A 5,814-nucleotide genomic window follows, 5' to 3' on the forward strand; every position below is an offset into this window, starting at 1 on the left:
AAACGAGGATGCCCTAACCATGCCACAAAGCGCTATAGTAAAAGATTGCACCTTAAATGTCCAGAGCTGACTTGCTGGATTTGCACTCTGGTTAACGCTCTTTTTCTGCTCGGGGTGTTTGGTAGTCAGGTTATATGAACACTTGGCTTCTGTTGAGAGTCCAGAGGCAGAGAGGCATCACGGTGTTAAAGTTTTAGAGTCACTGACCCAGAATTGTATGCCACATTTCTCCCACTCACCAGCCAGTGACCTAGTGCAAGCTAAAGGGCCCCTCTGAACCATGCTATCTAGTCCATATCATGGGAGAAAAAGCAGTTGTCTCGCTGGCTAGTTAGGAACATTAGATGAAATGACATGAGTTTCCTTTACCTTTACCACTATGTGAAACCCAAAGGCACAGTGGCTGAGAGTACAGGTTCTGGAAATGGAATGACAGGATTCAAGTCCCAACTCCGCCATTTAAAACTCTGTCCTTGGACTAGCTGCTTAACCTTTTAGCATCTCAGATCTCTCATCCGCAAAACGAAGGAAACCTGTCCCCACTGTATAAGGTTGTTGTGAGAATTAAATGAGCTATTACATGAAAAGTGATTAGAACAATGTGTCACTCTATCATCAACACTCTGTTATATGTAAAGCTCTGAGATGAAGACGGTGTGCTTAATACACACTGAACTCCCTTCTGCAGTGTTCCTTTATGATCAGCACCAGGAGCTTGGACAGTACCCTCTCCAGATTCCTCCTTTACCCATTAGGGCAGGTAGTACAGAGGCAAGTGTTCTGAGCATCTGAGCAGGAACAAAATACATGTCATGATTCATGAGGGGTGGCTCCCTGTTCTTCAGGAAAAGGAAAGTCAATGCAGAATCCACTGCTCTCTGCTTCTGCCCAAGAAACATCTGAGCCTAGTTCAAGTACAGGGCTGCTCAGTATGTGGTTAAAAGCATAATTGAACGGGTCAGCTTCTCTGTAGCTGTGTGATCCTGAGTGGGTTACTTAAAATCTCTGTGCCTGAGTTTCCTCACTTGCAGAAAGGCGATTACGATAGTGTCTACCGCAGTGGATTGTTATGAAATTAGTCAGTATTTGAAAGTGCTTAGAACAGGGCCAGGTACATAATATGTGCTTATAACGGCTTCTTGAGTAAACAGAATAATCTCAGTTCTGTAAACAAATTTTAACCAATTGATTTCCTTTGTGATCTGTACAGATCTGAGGCACTGTTCTCTCTTGGGAACTAACAGCAAATCAAAACTGTGTTTGTTCAGGTGAAAAGAGAAAATGCTTAAGTCTGCAAAATCAAGAGGTCCATTTATTGATAGAAGTCACTGAGATCCACTCTGGCATTCCATAGTCTGGCATCCCATAATCTGAGAATTCTTTGATTTTTCATCTTGCGAGCAAAAAGCAATGCTTTCCAATCACCAACAACTAATTTTGCAGATGGGAAATTAAATTCTTACTCCTTCCTTTACTAGCTTGTTTATATGACTTGGTTATACTATTTCATCTTTCTCTGAGCCTCTGCTTTCTCATCTGTAAAATGGGAATGTTAATTCATATGTCCAATATTCCTTCAAGCACACAACAATTAGTTAATAGAAGTGGTTTCCTTCTACCTTTTGTATCTATAAACAATGAGAAAGTCTGGGAGAGAACTAGTTTGAGAGACTGAATTTCACAGATGGCATCAGGTAATTAAGTGTTAACAAATTTGAAACCGCGTGTACAGAAGGTTTTCTTTTTTTTTGTTTTTAAACTGAGCAACACACAATAATGCTTCTTGCATGTGCTAATCTGAAGAAGGTTCTGGCTCTGTTGTTTTTGCTTTGGATGAAAGAAAGTCTGATACCTCAGAGGCATGGTAGTGAGAACATAGCCCTTGGAATCCAACTTTTCAGCTCCCTGATGTGTGATAACCTTTAGCAAGTGACTTAATATTTTTTTGTCTCTTTTCTATCATTAAAGTGTCTTTTATTCTGAATTTCAGAGTCAAGACCACTGACATCTTTTTTAAGCCTCAGTTTCCTCAACTGTAAATACCTACCTTACAGAAATATTGAAATTGATTAATATTATGCACATAAAGTGCCTGGCATACAGTAGGGGCTCAGTTAATGGTAACTGTTATCATAAGTGAAAAATCAGACTGTTTAAAGTGGGAAAAAAAACACATTATTTGCTTTCTTCACTGATGATATATCTTCTAGATTTCCTGAAATATAGGGAAGAATGGAACATTATCCTCCAAAGAAATAACACCATGACAGCTGAAGAAGCTATCAAGCTTTAATGACATGTGGACAATTTACTTGAAATAAAGTCCAAAAAGATGTTCAGTGCTGGTGAAGTTTCTCCTAAATAGATCTTTACAATTAGCTGGGAATCTGAGGCTGCATGCGGAGCAGTCGTTGTAGCCAACGAATAGTTTCTCCAAGATGTCAAGTTTGCTCTTGTAAGAGTACCCTCAGATTAGCCTAAGAGTCCTTACAACAAACGAGTCTGATTAAAGCATTGTTGTTGCATCTGCTGCTTTTGTCTTCCTCTGAGAGAAGGCTTTAACTTTATTCCTCCTCCCCCAGCCTCCCAGATCTGTTCTCTGTGTTCTCCATTTCACTGAGTGGCTGCTCCATTATTCCAGAAACCTGGAGGCCACCACCCTCTCCTCCAGCCCCCACAGTGACTGCCAGCAATTCCTGTGGATTTTCCCTCCTAAGTAAACCCAGATTTCTCTCCCTTCCCCTCTCGAGTCTTCTCCTAGCTTTTGACCTCCCTCTGGCCTGTTGACTGCGCTGCACCCAGACTGATCCCTAAGAATGCAAGTCTAGTCATCTCTTCTTTGCGGAAAACCTACCAGTTGTCTCCATTGCTCTTGGTTTAGATGAAGGACCAGATCCTTTATCCAGCCTGCTTTGCCAGTCTCTTCCCACTCTAGCCGAACAGACTGAAAGTCTGGAGCAGCGAACCCAGAATTAATGGAGTGGGTGCACCGTAACCTACAGCGGCTCCATTTTGCTTGTAGCGTCAAAGTTTAACATTCCTCACGCTTTGGCTGTGAACCCATTGCTGCCATGCGCTCTCCCTCTCTTTGCACCCAGAGCCCAGTAACCTTTCTGGCTTCTCTCCACTGGGAGCAGCTGAGGTAATGTAGGGTCAAGTCCCCGTTCCTCTTTCAGAACTTCATGGTGACGAGCAGATTCAACCTTCCACACCTTGATCCATCAGCCTACCACACATACACCGAAATACAAACACACTTGCAAATACACACAGGCACAGGCATGCACACACTTGCACATGCAATGGACACACACACAAGAGAGTGCATGCATGGACACACACACACACATATTCACTCACATACCAAACCCCAGACTAGAGCGCTGAAGTCAGTGCCCAGACTCAATAGTGTGGTCAGAGGTAAAGCAGCTATTTCTGAGCACACTTAATAGCTCAGCTATGTTCTTTTTTTCCTTAGCATTCATCTCTGTAGTGATTCAGTTTTTGGTGAGTGCATATTATGTGTTAGTTACTGCTTCAGCTTTTGGAACAGGGTCCCTGCCCTCACAAAGCGCAGAGTCTAGTGGAGGAGACAAACATGCTCCTTATCAGCTCTATGACCTTGAGTAAGTTACTTAACCTCCCCGTGTGCCAGTTCTATTCTCTGTACAGTGAAAATATTAATGTCACCTTTTATAACTCTGTTATGGAAAGAAGTAAAATAGAGTACGTCGATGGCTAAGTGCTGACTTCATAAGACCGATGTGAGAGGTAATGAGATAATACAGGAGAAGTGCTTGAAATCATATCAGGATAATATTTCTTCAATAAGTGATGGCTTCATATTATTTTGTGAAGAGCGGAACATAGAATTGCAGATTGTGATCAGTTCTCTGAAGGGAGAAGGGCTGGCACAGTGACAAAGAATGCCAGGGACTTATGCAGAAGGAAAGGCCCCTCTGGGGAAGGCCCCTCTGAAGAGCTAACTGTCAGGATGCAGAAGGAAAGGCCCCTCTGGGGAAGGCCCCTCTGAAGAGCTAACTGTCAGGATGTGAAGGAGTCAGCCTGGAGAATCAGCCAAGGCAGGACCAGCATGGGCCTCCTAGACCCCCAGGTCTAGTTCGAGTGCCTTCCCTGCAACTCTCCAGCCATGTGTCCTCAGGAGACCCCAACTGCTTCCCTGAGGCTCAGTCTTCTCATCTGCAAAATGGAATTACAATGTCAGTGATAAAGAGAAGTCAGTAATGAAGAAGATAATGTCAGCGTGGTAGATTTTTTTTTTAATATTTATTTCGCTGTACTGGGTGTTTTATTTTGGCTGTACTGGGTATTTATTTATTTAATTGGCTGTACTGAAGCTCCAATATTTTGACCACCTGATGCAAAGAACTGACTCATTGGAAAAGACCCTGATGCTGGGAAAGATGGAAGGCAGGAGGAGACAGGGACAACAGAGGATGAGACAGTTGGAGGGCATCACTGACTTGATGGATGAGTTTGAGCAAGCTCTGAGAGTTGGTGTAGGATGGGCAATCCTGGCATGCTGCAGTCCATAGGGTCACAAAGAGTTGGACATGACTGAGAGACTAAATTGAACTGAACTGGGTGTTAGCTGTGGCATACGAAATCCTTAGTTACGGCATGTGGAATCTAGTTCCCTGAGCAGGGATTGAACCTGGCCCCCCTGCACTGGGAGTGTACAGTCTCAGCCACTGAACCACCAGAGGAGTCCCCAGTGTGGTAGATTTTAAATAAGAACTCATGCCAGTCACCAAGCCAAGAGTTTATGCATTTAACAGGCAATTTAATAAATGCTGGGTTGCCTCCGCTCCCTGGTGCTAAGCATCTTCCCCAAATGAACAACTGCCACCTTGGGATCATTCTCACAGCCAGGCACTCAGGCTTCAAAGCCAAGCCAGTCTAACTGCAAACCCTGGGTCCTTCCCTCTTCACCACCAGAGCAAGTCCAGAGTCATCACCATACCAAGCAGGTGGGTAGGAACACTTACTCTGTGGGCATGTGTGCTGTCGCCTCAGTCATGTCTGACTCTGTGAGAACCCGTGGACTGTGGCCTGCCAGGCTCCTCTGTCCGTGGGGTTCTCCAGGCAAGAATACTGGAGTGGGTTGCCTTGTCCTCCTCCAGGGGATCTTCCCGACCCAGGGGTTGAACCCATGTCTCTTGCATCTCCTGCACTGGCAGGCAGATTCTTTACCACTGGGCCACCTGGGAAGCCCAGTTTTTTGTGGAGTAACTACCAAAGGCTGTAATCATTCCTGTTTCACAGATAGTGAAATTGAAGCCAAGATCATTTAGCTTCTAAGCTGCTGGAGACCTTGAACGAAAGGCTGACGCTCTGTCCTCCTGAGCGGTATCGCTCTTCACGTTCACATCTTATCCTGTGAGGTCCACAGTAAGCCTTCTGTGGTCCTCAGAACTGTTGATGTGAGCCTCAATCTACATACAGCCATGCCTTCCCATCACACTTCAGAGCCCATCCCAGACCCTGACCTCCCCCTGTCAAAGTGTTCATCTTGTTATGATGAAATGGTCTATTGTTACCGGCCTCTTGGATTGTGAGCTCATGAAAGATTAGTTTCATGTTTGTGCTCCAGGTTTGGGACAGCCACATCCTCCTGCCCTTGTTCTACACTCTAAAGGATCACTTTTCCTGTTTCCCAGCCCTCCTCCCTCCCCTGGCATGCCCTTTCAGGAGGAGGTGTCCCTCTACGGGACCCCTCGAGCGAGGGGCTTCCTCATGGCTCGGGTGCTGCTGCTGCTGCTACTAAGTCGCTTCAGTTGTGTCCTTCTCTGT

Source organism: Moschus berezovskii, chromosome 16 (genome assembly GCF_049115385.1).
Source record: "Moschus berezovskii isolate FMDL1 chromosome 16, NW_MosBer_1.0, whole genome shotgun sequence".
NCBI lineage: Eukaryota > Metazoa > Chordata > Mammalia > Artiodactyla > Moschidae > Moschus > Moschus berezovskii.